This window comes from Miniopterus schreibersii, assembly GCF_964146895.1.
Source record: "Miniopterus schreibersii genome assembly, chromosome: 2".
Taxonomy (NCBI): domain Eukaryota; kingdom Metazoa; phylum Chordata; class Mammalia; order Chiroptera; family Miniopteridae; genus Miniopterus; species Miniopterus schreibersii.
Window position 1 is genome coordinate 176011392 of NC_138102.1, and position 16460 is coordinate 176027851.

The window sequence follows — 16460 nt, forward strand, 5'->3', positions numbered from 1 at the left end:
ACGCTGTGAGTGAGATTTGAAGCAAGGCTGTGTGCTTCCAGAGTCTGAGGTTCATCCAGCGCGCTCTACAGTAGCGAGGAACAGGAATGGGCTTGGTGCTTAATTTCAAGTGAGCGACTCCAAATTCTGTATACTTGCCACCAACCCAGACTGACTCTCAGACTTAATGGCAGGGACACTGTATGTCTGGAAGGGACACTGCATGTCTTAGACACAGTGAAAAGGGATGGCCATGTACCACATGCCGTGCTGAGCTACTGGGTGATCAGATGAAAGGGCCCAGGACTGTGCCTGGCATGTAACAAGCATCAGGCAACTGGTGATTATTATTCTTGACCACAGGGGTCTAATTTTTTTTTAATTTTTAATTTTATTTTACTTTTAAATATATCTTAATTGATTTCAGAGAGAGGAAGGGAGAGAGAGAGAGAGAGAGATAGAAACATCAATGATGAGTCATTGATCGGCTGCCTCCTGCACGCCCCCGACTGGGGACCGAGCCTGCTACCCGGGCATGTGCCCTGATCGGGAATCGAACCCCGATCGCCTGGATCCCAGGTTGACGCTCAACCCCTGAGCCATGCCCGACCGGGCTAATTTTTTTTTAAAGGTAATAATTAATAGAAAAGATCTCACATTCTTTTGAAAAGAAATATTTTATACAATGTCATTTTGAATAGCTGATTTTTTAGTTGAGGAAGGAAGGGAAGGAGGAGGGAGGGAAGGAGGGAAAGATTCCAAATTAGAGCTACAATAGGCCCCGCCACAGCCTTATGTTCCTTGCTCCACACGATCCTGTCCTTTCTCCGCCCACCCCTCCCTCTAATCCGTTTATAAATCCTGTTGGACACTTGTTTTGTGTGAAGGAGTGGTCTAGTTAAGTAGTTCCTGTACAGTCAGTGAGTTTAAGATTAAAATGTAACTTAATTACAAATGTATAAATATGGTAACCAATATTTACAGAGAAAAGGGAAAGGGAGTTCCTACAGAAAAGCTAACTACAGGGTAAGCTTCCTTTGTCCCCACAGCCTTCTGAACTAGTTTTAACAATGTCAGCTTCTGAAGGGTTTCCATTTCTATGTTCATCTAAGACATCCCCTGTGGACTCAGTTCCCCCCAGGGCCCCGCACCCCAAGCAGAAACTGGGAGACAGGAATGTTCGTGCGCGTCTGTGCTTACATTTCAGACCCCAAATGGAATTCCTTGCCTCCTTTTTTCTACCCTGAAAACTTACTCTCACTTTGGCTCTTTGAAATGATGCTCAATGTATAATTCCAAGGCAGCCCCTTTTCCACTTTCTTTATTTGTTTTGGTTCTTAATGTCAATCTGTACTAAGGAATCAGTGAGTTTCTTGCTGTGGCAGCTAAAATGATACCCAGTCTGGGCTTTATTGGAATCCCTTCATCTTTCTCTATCGTTTACCTGGACTGTCTCTGAGCTGCACCAGCATCTATTACCAGTCTACACTCCATGCTACACTCTGTTTTTGTGGGCCATTCACTGTAGGGCCTTCCACAGGGCAAAAGTTTTTAATTTTGGTGAAGTATTTTGTTTTTTATGGGTCATGGTTTTGGTGTCACATCTAAGAACACTTCTCCAAGCCCTAAGTCCTGCAGATTTTCTGTTATGTATTCTTCTAAAAATTTTATACTTTTATTTTTTACATTTAAATCTATGATCCTTTTGAGTTAATTTTTTATAATCTGTGAGGCTTAGGTTGAGCTTCATGTTTGCTTGTGGATATCCAGTTGCTCCAGGACCATGTTTTGAGAAGATGACCCTTCCTTCATTGAGTTGCTTTTGTACCTTTGACAAGAATTAGATGGGTAGATATGCATTTAGGATCGATCACTGTCTTCTCTGTGAAGTAACCCTCTTAGCATTATATAATGTCCCTCTCTGTCCCTGGTCATTTTCTTTGTTCCAAAGTCTATTTCATCTTTCTTATAATTGAACCAACTGAAATAGGAATGAACATCATTAGCAATTACACAGCATTGGGAAGATTGTCAGACTATTGCAAGAATATAGAAAATTTAAAAGTAAAAGGATAGAAAAATATATATCATCTAAACACAAACCTAAAGGAGACTTTAAAGCAAATAGCATTACTAGATATATAAAAGAACACTTTTTAATAAGAAGTTTATTTCACCTGAAATATATAATAATTCTAACTTTAAGTGTATTTAATAACAGAGTATCAAAAAATAAAGCAAACATTGTCAGACCTATAAGGAGAAATAGATTAATCTACAATTATAATTAGAGAGTTTAACATTTCTCACAGTAATTGATAGAAGACCAAAAAACCCCACCAAACAAATCAGTAAGATGTAGAAGATTTGAACACAATTAAACATCATATATAGGGAAACTGTACCTCAAAACCAAAGAACATTCTTTTCCAATGTAAGTGGCACATTTACCACTTGCTGAGCTATAAAGCATGGCTCACAAATTAGAAAGAATTCAAATTACCCAGAGAATGTTTTCTGACCACAGCGGAATTAAGGTAGAAATTTCAAGGTACCCAGGATACTTTAAAATGATCCATGGGTCAAATTGTAAAAAATGAGGTTGGAATTTAAAAATATTTCAAATTAAATGATGATGGCTTGTCCACCTGCTCCTCAAATGCTCATCGGATGCTTCCCCTAGTGCCTTGCAGAATCTTCAGCCCCGGGAAGGCTGGCCAGCTAGATCCAGAAAACAGATTCACGTGAAGGCCCTCTCCTCAGAACACTGGGGTGGGATGGGGGTGCACAGGGGGGCTGGGGGAACTCTGCAGCAGGGCCTCGGGGCCTGCGGGGCTTTGGGGAACAGAGCTCTGGGAACATTTCCGCCATGAAAAAGGTGCCTCCTTACCCTTCTCTCTAAGAAAAAAAAGTGGGGTGCCGCTAGTGGAGAAAAGTTAAAGCCTTAAAGGCATATATAAAAAAGAAAGGCCCAAAATCTATGGGCAAATATCTATCAAAAAATTGGCAAAAGAGCAGCGAGTTCAATCCAAAGAAAGTAGAAGGAAGGAAATAATAAAGATAAGGGCAGAAATTAATGAAATAAAAAAATAAACATTCAAAAGAAAATAATCAGCAAAACCAAAATTTGTTTCCTTGAAAAGGCTAATAAAATTAATAACCCCCAGAAAAAATAATTAAAAGAGAGAGAAAGAGAAAGTACAAATGACCAGTATAAACAAGAGGACAGACATTAAAGAGATAATTATAGGTTATTATAAACACTTTTTATGAATAAACTTGTCAACTGAGATAAAATGGATAAATTCCTAGAAAAACACAAGATAGAAACATTTAAATAATTCCATCTCTATTAAGAAACAGTAAATCCATAATTTAAATCTTCCTATGAAAAAAATCCAGGCCCAGATGGTTTCACTAATGAATTCTTCCAGCTATGTAAGGAAGAAATAACACTAATCCTACATGTACTTCCTCAGAGAACAGAAGCAGAAGGGAAACTTCTCAACTCTTATTAGGCCAGCAAACCTGGATATCTGACAAAGATATTACAAAAAGGGATTCAGTCTTTCTCATGAATATTAATGATATTTTAAATGAAATATGCATAAACAAGATATACAAAAACAGTATACATTGTTACCAAGTGAGGTTTCTTCCCCAACAAAGAGCAGTTGATTTAACATTAGAAAATCACCACTATAATTCAGTACATTAATAGGAAAGAAAAATTAGGTAATCATATTGATAGATTAAAAAATAGTTAATAAAATTCAATATCTATACACTTAAAATAATTATGGGAAAGTAGAAATAGAGGGAACTTCTTTATTTTAAAATATATTTATAAAAACTTACAGCAAACTTTATATTTAGTGGTAAACTGTTATAAAATTTTTTCCCCTGAGATTGGGGTTGAGAGAAAAAGGCTAGCACTCACCACTGTATTACCAATGTCAACATTGTATTAGAGGGCCTAACATTGGCAATTAGGCACTAAGGGAATTAAATGTGCATAAGAATTGAAAGGAAGAAATTACCATCATGCACATATAATGAGATTATTACCTAGACAATCCAAAATAATCTACAAATAATACATTAGGACTAGTAACTCACTTAAGCGAAACTAAGAAATATTATGAGAAGAAACTAAACAGGATCTAAATAAAGAGAGAAATATACCATAGTTTCTCCCCAAATTGATCTACAGACCCAATGCAATCTTAATCAAAATTTAGTAGCTTTTCTTGAAAGTTATTAGGTTGATTATAAAAGTTCTTCAGAAATGCAAAAGCCTCCCAATGACAAAGGGAATCTTGAGGAGGAAGGACAAGTCCGGACCTTGTATACTACTGGGCATTACAGTCATATAGCTGTAGCAATTGCAGCAGTGTGGTATTAGGGACACAAAATGGGCAGGCCAAAGGAGAGAACATGGTCCAGAGAGAGAACCAAACATATGTGAGCACTTGGTTCATAAAAGGAGCGGAGTGGAGAAGTGAAGAGAGGATAATCTTTTAAGTGGAAAAATGATATTGACCCCTGTTTTACACCAGACTGAAAAAAAATTTTTTTCCAGCTGGACTGTGGGTGTCAATGTAAAAGAAAAAACAACAATGCAGTTCATGGAAGATAATGTAGAAAATATCTTCATGATATTAGGTTAGGCAGAAATTTCTGAAACAGTATATAAAATCACTAAACGTAATGGAACTGGTTGATAAACTGGAGTATATTCAAATTAAGAACTTATGTTTCTCAAAAGGCACAATTCAGGGAGTGAAAATGCAAACCACACAGTGAGAGATGGTTTGTATACATATAATCAACAAAAGACTCATAGCCACTGTTACAAATCAATTTTCTAAAAAAGACAGGCAAACCATATGGGCAGAGGACCTGAATAGACATTTCTCCTTAAGATACATACAGATGGCCAAGAGGCATAATAAAAAGATGCTCAACATCACTAATCAGCAGGGAAATGCAAAGTCAAGCCACCATGAGATATCAGCTCGTGCCTGTCAGAATAGCTATCACCGATAAATCAGCAAATAACAAGTATTGGTGAGGATGTGGAGAGAAAGGGACCCATGGGCACTATTGGTGGGATTGCAAATCGGTGCAGCCACTGTGCAAAAAAGTATGGAGGTTCCTCAAAAAATTAGAACTAGAACTACCATACGGCCCAGCAATTTCACTTCTGAGTAGTTATCTGAAGAAATCCAAAATGCTAATTGGGAAAGACATCTGCACCCTGTGTTCATTGCAGCATTATTTACAGTGTGGATATGGAAGCAGCCTAAGTGGCCACTGGGTAAAGCTGTGGCACATAAATACACCGGAGCATTACTCATTCATAAAAAAGAAGGAAATCTTGCCATTTGTGCAACATGGATGGACCTAGAGGGTATTATGCTCAGTGAAGTAAGTCAGGCAGAGAAAGACAAATAGCATATGATTTTACTTAGATGTGGAATCTAAAAAACGAAATATATGAACAAACAAAATAGAAACAAACTCATAGATACAGAGAACAAGCTGATGATTGCCAGATGGGAGGGGAGTTAAGGGGTGGGTGAAAGAGAGGAAGGGATTAAGATGTACAAATTGCCAGTTATATAAAAGACAGACAAAGCAATTTAAAAATGACAAAAGAATGAAGCATTTTACATCTAAATGTAAAATGATCAATAAGCACATGAAAATGTGCTTAAGATCATCAGAAGGCAAATGAAAATCGCACGCAGTCGGATACCATTACGAACCAAGTAGAATGACAATTTTAAATGTGGCACCCATTGGTATTCATATACTGCAGCTAGGAGTATAAATTGGTACAACCACTTGGGAAAATCGAGCATTCGTATAACCTTTGACCCAACAATTCTATTGCCAGGTATGTACCCAAGACGAATGCTTTGCTCTTTCACCAGAAATACCTGCAGATGTGATGCCATATGACGTACACAGCGGTGCCAGTGAACAACGTTGCCCCCAAGTATTTAACCCAAATCTACTCAACTTTTAAACCTAACTTCCAGTTTAGAGTAAATGCAGGGCAAAGAGAAACCATGATACCATAAGAAAACACTCAGATAAACCCAGAATATTGGGTACAGCACACAATGACCTGAACTCTAAAAAGTTACTATCAAGGAGGAACAAAATAAAACAAAGGTGAGGCCTCCCCTCTAAAAAAAAACCCCAGCCATATACAAATGCAGCAGATAAACCAGGACTGGGTGTTGGCTGAGAAAAAAACTATACATGACAATCTGTGACAGCTGGGGAATTTGAAGTCTAGATATCAGGTGTTATTATAAAGTTATTGTTAGTTTTCATTGTGTGACATGACATGGAGGCATACACTCATCCTCAGGACGTACACGCTTTTATATTTAGAGAGAAGTGTAATGCTACCTGCAATTTATTTTTGAATGTTTAGCAGAAGTAAGTGTAGGTAGATGATAGGTGAATGGATGTAGACATAGGTCTTTATACATACTGACGAGTAAGATAGATATGGCAATAGGTTACAAGTTGTTTCATTTAGGCAGTGGATATTTTAGTGTTTATCAGGCCACTCTCTCGATTTGTCTATATATTTAAAATTTCAATGAAAAAATTTTTAATGAAATTTTGCACCTAGACTTCTTCAGAGGGGCAATTAAGTTCTATTGTACTTAAAGAAAGTAGAAAACAAAAAGTCCTAAAATATGTGTTATGAGTATAGTTTATGTTAGAGATAATGTTGGAGCGCCAATTAGAGAACTTAAAGCCAAAGAAAAGGCCTTGGCTCTGCATCAAGAGTCTGACTGTACATTGATATGTTTTAGGTTTAAATGCTTAATGTATGTGTACATCACCTTTTAATGATTCCCAGCTTTAGCCATGTTTTCCCAATGAGCCAACCAACTACTTGTGCCAATGAATGCCAGATAGGAGGGTGTCCTCTGCATGTTTCATGTATGGAAAGAATGTATCACCCAGCTAATAGCTGGCTCGGCGATTCTGATTGGAATGATCATCTGCTAACGCTGGTGGGCCTTCCAGAAGAAAATATGAGTGAGGAGAGTCCTGGTGTTCTAGGAAACCCCATGCAACACGAAAGCTGGGCTCCTCGCCATCATGTTGCATGTGGTCCCCCTAGAACACCAGGACAGTCTTCTCTCATCCTATTTTCTTTTGGAAGGCTCCACAGCATCAGTGAATGGTTATTCCAATCAAAGGAGTATGGGGTCAAGTGATGGAGATGTATGACCTTGGGCAACTCATAGAGGAGCCCAGTTTTTTCCACAGGAAAGGTGAGACCTCCATCATAGAATTTCTGCAGGGGTTAAATGTGACAACGTCTCTCTAGACACTGTATAATGAAGATGTACAGATGACTTGTTGGTTGTGCTATGCGTAGGGATGTTTGGCAGGAGGAAGAGGGTAGTGATTTATCAGCCAAGGCTGTAACTGTTGCTGAAGATACACAGGACATGGAGGTTCTGCTTTCTCAGAAAATTCTAAAGGGAGAAAACAGGGAAAATTCACCAAATTTGCTTCAAAGGACCTGATATTCACAAAAATGTTGATCAGAGGTTCTCAACAAATACTGAGTATTTAAATGGACAAACAGGCTAATCAACAACATATTGATCCATGACTCTTACAAGGGGGTGGAAAGGTACGCCTGGTTTCTGCCCTTCCTTACATACCCCTTCAGCTGCAAGTTGCCCTCTCTCTCTTCTTTTACCTTTTGCCACTACCCTTAGGGCCATTACTAGTTGATTTGGCTGCAGGAACTTGCTGAGACTAGAAAAAGAGACTAGACACCCTGCTGCCCAAAAAATCCTGGCCAGGGAGGTAGTTTTATCTACAGCAGTGGTTCCCAATCCTGTCTGCATTTAGAATGACCCGAGGCTCAGCCCCCACTCTCTACAGATTAAATCAGCATCCCTGGAACTGAGATTCAGACGTTTGTTTTCTTTCAAGAGCTCCCCAAGTGATTCTGTTCTGTAGCGAAGTTGAGAACCATTGGCAAACAGTAGTATAGACGGCTCTAAAAATCCCAGCGTGGAGTGCAAAAGGTGGAAAACAATTTATAGCACAATCGCATTTAAGGATATTAAATTTCAACATACACACAAAACAAAGCTATGTGTTTTTCAAATATTCACAAAAATCTGTAGACCTGTATCAAATCCCAGGAAGGGGGAGAAGGGAGGGGACTCGGAGTGACATTGGAGAATAAATGGGATAATATAAAATTAATCAATATAGAGGCCTTTCACAGACCTTAAAACTCTACTAGGGAGTGTGGTCCCTAAAAGTCCAGTCACAATAGTTAATATGAAGAGGACACTTACGTACAGCAGACACAGTGGAATTGCTTTACATGCCTCATTTCTGTTAATTGTCATGACAGTTATGCGGTAGGTGTTATTATTTAGAGTCATTTTACAGATGAGAAAACCAAGGCTTAGCGTTCAAGAATATTAACGAAGGTTGTATGACTAGTAAGCGGCAGAGCTGGGTGAAAGCCCTGTCTGCCTGACCAGAGCTGAGGCTCTCCCTGCTTCGTTCATGGCCTCCCTTGGGCCTTCTAGAGCATCTGCTGGAAAGAAAGCTGCCTCTCCCACCCCCCACTTCTTCCCTTCCCTAGCCCCGTACCGAGGATGACAGTGAGAATGACCATCCAATGCTCTGTGGCCAAGGCAGAGGAAGGAGCCCTACATACAGTCTTCCTGCCATGGAAGCACCCAAGCCCAGCCTCAGTTTCCTCATGAGGACCAGCAATGTGTGTTGGTTTCAAACAACAAAAGAAGCCTCATAGGATGGAACAGAGAAAAAGGGTGGTGGGGCTAAGATGGAGAAGGGGAGAGCTCAGAGCTCTTTTAATAGGTTTGAATTATTTTATTATTATTATTTTTAAAAGATATCTTTATTGATTTCAGAGAGAGGAAAGGAGAGGGGCAGAGAGAGAAACATCAATGACGAGAGAGTCACTGATCGGCTGCCTCCTGCACGCCTCCCTTGGGGATCGAGCCCGCAGACCGGGAATCGAACTGCAGTCTCCTGGATCCTAGGTCGATGCTCAACCGCAGAGCCACACCTGGCTGGGTGATTTATTTTGATTTAATATATTTCATATCACTAGGTATATCCTTTCCCTTACTGCTGACCCAGCCTGTGGAAGACTTTTGTGTAGCTTCATATCCCTATTTCCAGGGACAGGATCTTCCCCTAATCTCAGGACCCTTAGAAATTTTTAATAATAATAATGTATTTATTGAGTCAGGCACAAATATGACTTTGTCAGAGAAGACAGAGGGGCAACTTGAACAAGATTTCTCAGCGGGACAGTGATGAGGCAGAAGATGCTGGAAGTGTACTCTCCAGTCATCTGGATCAGGGCCCTCTGGAGGTGAGCTGAGCCCTCTCCCCCCAAGTGGCTGTCCACGTCTCCAGGTCAAGTTCTCTAGCCCAGGAGCCAGCCCTCCGCCAGGCTCTACTCTCCTTGGGGTGCGCTCCTGGGGTAGAACACAGAAGCCCGGCCCTGTGTTCCGGACGAATGTGCAGCTGCTTCTGGGGGAAAATCCAGAAGGGCTGAGAGCCCATGTTCTCCCACTTACTATGATCCCCCCTGCGGCCCCGCCACGGTATCTGAAGACATCCTCTTAGTGTACGGAATTAAAAGCTTTTGTTAAAATATAAACCTCTAATCTGAGGGGGTGCGAAAAGAAGAAGGAAGGTTTCTCCAGCTTTACTGTGCCTGAAACTCAACTTGAAAACTTAGTGGAGCTGCAGATTGATCCCAGTAGCAGAGATTCTGACTTGACGGGTACAGTGGGGCCTGGAAATGTGAAATTTTAACAATTTTTCCGGTTGTTCTAGCGATGTAATCTCCTGAACCGCACTTTGAGAAACTCTCTGTTCGGCTTTAATTCGTTAGCTGCTTGGCCCGGAGGTCAGCTCGGTCCACGCTGACCACTTCTCTAACGGGACAGCGGGGGAGGCACTGCTGTTCTCCTCTGACTTGGTCTCCGTGCGGTTCAGAGGATGCTCAGCTTATGGCTGAGAGAGAGCATTCAGGCCTTAATTTAGAACCTGAACTCAGCCCTACGTCCCAAACGTACCAGGCTTTGCCTAGACCCACAGCTGGGGGATGACAAAGACCTTGTGATATAGCAGGACCTCAGGCAGTAGCAGGCCTCAGCTTCATGGGGCCACGGAAGAAATAAAGGTGCAAAGAGGAAAGTGGTATTTTAAATTGTGGTGACACTGTGTTTAAACATATTCTTGTGTCCTTTGAAACTCTCAGATGGTATTACATAAGAGTGTCACACGAGGGCACTCTAGTGAATCACCAAGAGCAGAGGCCATAGGAGATGGGCAGGAGGGGGGGTAATAATGAATACATTGCACCTTTTAGTCTGATTGAGCCACCTGAGCCTAGAAGGATCCACAGAGCTTCCAGCTGTGTGTGCACAGCTGCTCATGGTGTGTGTGTGTGTGTGTGTGTGTGCGCTGCACACATGGGGGATAGTGAAGAATAGAAATTGATGAGGAACCAAAGGGAGAGAAAATCAAAATAATGAGCCTTTAGAGGTCACTCTCTTTGTGATTTAAGAGACAATTTTTTGCACTGTCATTGAAATGCACCCACCCCTTCCCCTTCAAGGGGAAAAATACCATTTCCCACACAAGTCCTTGAGGTGGAGGCAACACATGGGAAAAGGTGCCAGAAGAAAGCGCCAAGAGAGGGAAGCTTGTCAGCGCAGGTGCATCTCTTGGGGTCTCCTTTGGCTGGGACCCTGAGGGCCCCACCTTGCCACGGGCCCCCACAGGCTGACAACAGGGGGCCTGGGCTCTCTCCAGCAGCTGCCCAGGCCCCAGAAAAAGCAGCTCCAGTTACACATTAGTCACAAAAATAACAGTGATCAAAGGGAGCAAAAGGCATGAAACGGCTTCATTTTCCCTTTTTAATTACAGGACTGGAAGACCCATTTAGATCTGGAAGGAACCTGATTTTAACTTGTTATAAAACAGTTGAATACGGTATTGCTTATTAGTTTTATTTTCCGCATTCCCTTCCCTCCCCACCTTTCATGCAACCTTTTCATGGGCTCTTGGGCCCTTGTGAGTTTCTCCCCACATGCCCATGATAAGAAACATCAATGAAAACCACATCTGCCCTCTTTTCACCTGGGAAGGCTGACTCAAGAGGCCGAAGGGCCCAATTAGAGCCCACAGAAAGGCCCTTTAGGCTGTCCTGGGCCCCTGAAAGGAATGACATCAGGTGAGGGGTGAGGGGACCTCCCCTTCAGGGCAAGTGCAGTGAGTGGTCTCATTGTGAAGGTATTTGGTCATCTGAGAAAAGGGGCCCATGGCTGCTGGATCAGATAACTGTGCTCCAAATGCTTTCTGAGTTACACGCTGTTTTACTGGGCAGTGGAAGATGGGATCAAAGCTGCATTCCAGGCACCGTGATCGGCTTTCCCCTCGCCCCCACTCCCTTGAACACACACACGCACACATGGACCCTCCCGCCCCAAAGCCAGGCCTTCCCTATCAACTTCACTGATATCTTCTCTTAACACAAAGGGACGGGTTTATTTAAAAATTACATATGTACAGATGCCACATAGAAGCAAACTCGAAGTTGATTTCACATTGAGGTTAAAACGTACAAACTCCACACTGATAAGAAGTCACACATAGAGTAACTTATATTTTATGTAATGTACTTGGCAACAACGTGAATAATCACCTCTGAGGGCCTGTGACAGGCACTGGCAAACGGGAATACAGGCTATTCATGTACGGGCAAGAGAGGGTGGAAAGAATTTTAACTTTGGAATTCCCTGTCTGTTGACTATTTAGGACCTTAATCTTAAAGCTGGATACATAATAAGGGTCTTTGTTTAAATGAATTTAATGTTTATTAAATAAAGGATTTAAATAAAGGGTTTTTATTAACTAAATATAATACTTGTTTATTTCACCTCAAAAGGGCCAGAGTAGGAGAGCGGTTTTAATTTTCTAATTTCCAGACTCACTCCTCATTTAATACAATGGTGCTTTTTAGTGGGCATCAAAATCACCGGGAACTTGTTTAGACATTGATTCTCAGGCCCTACCCCTCAGAGCTTTTGACTGTATTAGCTGAGTTGGGTACCAAGCTCTGCAGCGCAGGGTTGGTGATTTGTAGGCTTCCAGTCCAGGGAGATTGCACTTTAAGAAGCACTGGTCTCATATTTCTTCAATTTTGTCCAGTTAGAATTTTTCCATTTTAATTTTAGCTAATTTATACTCTGAAAGCCTTAGGTGTATTGTTCATATTATACTTAAGCTTATTTGATGGCATTCTATAGATTGCTGACACACTAGGTAGGTGGAGGCCATGTCATTCTTTCTGGTTCCAGAACTTAGTGCCCTGCCTGCAGTGCAGTGGAATCTCAAAAGGTGTTCATGCATCTCACGGAGCCAGAGGTTCAGCTGTGATTTAAAATAGCTCTAGCGCGCAGCCTCAGACTCTGAAAGACAAAACATGAACACGACCTGACTCCCAAAGAGGCCAGTCTTTGCATCTTTGCACTAATTCATTCCCTCAGCCATAGATTCTGTGTTATTATTTTACTAGAACCTGTATAGAGCTTGCTTATATTATCTCCTTGCTTAAAGGAAATGAAAGAGCGTTGGAAGAAGCAACTCAGCAGCTTTTCTTTCACTTTCATTGCCCAGGTCCCATGTTCTCCTGCCAGGGATGCTTTCTCCAACTCTGTGCTTGTCTGAAACCTACTCATCGCCCAAGCCTTAGCTCAGGTCTCACTGGGAAGCACACCGCACTGGTTGTCATCTTTGGCACTTTGGTGTCCAGCAGCTCTTCTGAACCAGTCCTCACATTGGCCAAGCAAATCTTGCCTGTGCACCCCTCACCTTACAGATGCTGGTTAGAGCTAGAATCCTAATTTCCTTTCTCCATCTTTTTCTTCCCACACTCCCGAGACCTGCAGTAGAAAACCACAGTAGAGTGTTGAAAATCTTTAGTTTGCGCTGCCCAGTTAGTGACTCAGCCGTACCCTGCCTTTGATTCTCATTTGTCTTTTCACATATACCTAAGCAACACAAATCCTGTTACTTTCAACTCCAAAAAATCTCACAAATCCATCTACCTTTCTCCATCTCCACCATCACCTCTCTAGCTAGTCCAAGTGGCCATCTTTTCTCACTTAGGATTTTGCTCTAATTTCCTGCCTGGTGTTCCCACATCCCATCTGTTGTCTACCCTGTAGCCAGAGTGATCTCAAAATAAGAAATGATCTTCTCCCACCTTGGCTTAAATGCTGCATACTTTCCCATTGCTTTTTAAGAAAGATAAAACTTCTCAGCATGAACTACAAGGTATGTCCTGGTGTGTCCCCTACCCACCTCTCCAACTTCACCCTCCAGCAAGCTCATTCTGTTCTCTCTGCTCCAGGCACCATAGCCTTCTTTCAGTTTCCTATATTTTCCAGATTCCCTTCTGCCACAAGACCTTTGCACATACAATGCCCTCTGCTTGATCTTCCCTCACCTCTTCATCCAAGTAACTGCTATTCTGAGTGCATAACTCAGCTCAGATCCTTCCCTGATTTCCCTGGCTAGGCAAACCTCATTTTCAGAGCGCCATAGGTCTTCCTTCAGAACACGTAGTGCAGCTTTAATTGTACAGGTTTGTCATGTTTGCTTGGTTAATATCTGTTTCTACAATTGATTGCAAGCTTCATGAGGACAGAGGTCATATGTGGTTCTATTCACCATTGCCTTTCAATTATTTAGCCCAATGCTTGTCAGATGACAGGTACTCGATAAATATTTGTGGAATGGTGAATATTTGATAGATCTATTTCACAATAATATGTCATTAACAGGGATGTGAATACACATTAGATATTGCCCTTGATATATAGGATCTCACCCTTTCATGGGAAAATAGACTTGAAAACTTTTAATTCAAAGAGTATAACAGAGGGATGACCACAGAGCTTGGGAGCCAAAGACAAGAGCAAATAAATCCACCCAAAAGAATCTATAGAGATTTCCCAAAGGATGTAATGTTCGAGCTGTGTCTCAAAAGATAAATATCAGTTTTCCAAATGGGGAAACATCTCAACCAGAGGGAAAGCATATGGAAATGCCTGAAGGTGTGCAGTAAGGATGGCAGGCATGTAATATAGAGTTCTAGGGTAAGGTGGGTTGGGGTGACGGGGCACGGATGAGGAATGGTTTGCAGGTTGAGGTAAAGGTCTTGCTAAGGATGTCAGACTATAAGAAACAGACTCAATGGAAGTACAGATAAAATAGATTTAAGGATGCTTGCATGTTCGGATAGTCATTTAGGCTGGAGTAAGGAATCATGGGAGGGAAAGAAAGAAGAGTCAGGGAGACCAATAAAGAAGCAACTTCAAGAGCTCAGACGAGAAAAAGCCAGGGGCCTGCGCAGGTTCTGTTTGCGAGCTGTTTCCGAGGAAGACTCAGTAAGACTCGGTGACCAGTTGGGTGGGGGGTTTGAGGGGGGGGGGGAGTGTAAGAGTTCATGTAGACCAGTAACATGGCAGAACTGTTAATCCACATAAAAAATACTCTGGGAAGAACAGGTTTGGGGATGAGGGAAGAGAGAAATCACTCAGTTTGAACCGAGGTGAGTATGAGGTACTTGTGGAGCCTCTGGGTGGAAATGTTCAGGAGAGGGTTGGACAGTCACAGGGCTGAACACCAGGGGGTTCCTATGACTACCTGTTACTTGTTTTTTCTCTGACATTGATGGTGACCTATAAGAATACGTCAGTACTGTGTGTCTTCAAAAAGACAATAGGCAGCATCTGCCATGTGCCTGGAGCCAGGTACATCATCACCAGGGCAACGTACCCCTCAGTCAGTAGCTTAATTGAGGGAGGGTCATGATGTGCTGTCTGAATAATTGAAAAGGCACCTCCAGTGTTGAAATGAAGCTTTAGTTTAGAGTTAACTATCAACAGATGGATGATAGCTAGCTAAGCGAGTAGAATAGAACTCTTTTAAGAGTTACTATTACAGTAGGGCACAGAAGACACTTACAAAGGTTTATTGCATTCAATTGTATCACCTTCATCTATGGGAGCCACTCAGTGTCCTCTGTTTTGGCTTGGGGGAGGGTAGCCATCTCTCCTGGACTCCCTTTGACTCCAAACCACCCATTGACCTCTTCGTCCATGTCCTAGTTGGAGCATCTAGGTTCAAAAATCTCTTGGCAAGAGATGAAGACACCAATTTCAGTTCTTGCTCTTGGTTAAATGCATGGGCCCTAGCTCCAGAGAGCTTTGGGTTCAAATCGTGGCTCTGCCAATTTTTGATTACATGGCTAATTTTATTTTCTGTGTCTCAGTCTCATTTTTTGTAAAACAGAGGTAATAATTGTAGCTATTTCAGGGATTTTGTAATGATTAAGTGACTATATATATGAACATCTCAAGGGAGTGCCTGCCATTTTGGAAGTGCCCGATAAATGTTATTTTGATTACTGGATCTTGAAGTACAGTCAAACTGGGGTATTTTGCTTGATAATTAGTGCCTTAAAAATAAATTTAAATGTCCTTAGAGGAGCAGATACTATCCAGTTCCTCAGGTCACACTAATCCTCATGGCCTAAATACTCATCCTATTCACACATTTTTGTTAACCTCCTGGCCCCTGTGTGTTTTGGAATTTTTAATGGCCCAATATAGCCCAATTTAAGAGTGTGCTTCAGATCATGGCCTAATGAGGAAGAAAGGACAATTTTTCTTATCTTTGCAAATAAGAGCAATTTGTCAAACAGCTGGTTACCTGGTTTGATTCGAAAAGTTTTTAAAAATTTCATTGATTCTGAAATCCCACCACTGAGGAATAATTTCTTTGGGTGAAGTACCATGGATTTGGGGATATTCAGAGAAGCAGGGGCTAGTCAGGCCAACTTCAGATGTGAGTGGCAGTCCGATGTCTAGAGATTAAGCTCCTGTGGATTTCTGACCCAGATTAAAAAATTGCATTGTAGTTTGAGCCTGGTGCAAGATGAGTTTTGATTCAAATTAAGGGTGGTCCTCAAATGGGCTCTCAGTGGGCTAGAGCTTTTTACTGTGAATCAGGCAATATCCCCTATGCTCTATCATAGAAACCCTTTCCTTCCTAAGCTACCTTATGTTTGACATGCTTGGCCTTGGAAAAACATGACACTTGAGGGTAATTAAGTGACAATGAATTCCCCTACCCCATCATTCCCATATAATCCAATCTGGTTTATTTCCAGGAAGCAGGAGACAAAAAATAAATTCGTGAATGAGGTCAGTTGCATTCAATGGTAAGGTGAGCCCCAAGCTGTTTTACAACATAAATTTGGTTACTCAAGTTATACAACTGATTTCAGCAGCAAGAGCAGGGAGTTCTCTGAAAGCCACTCACAGCTGTTCTAGTTCATTCCAGCCCCTCCT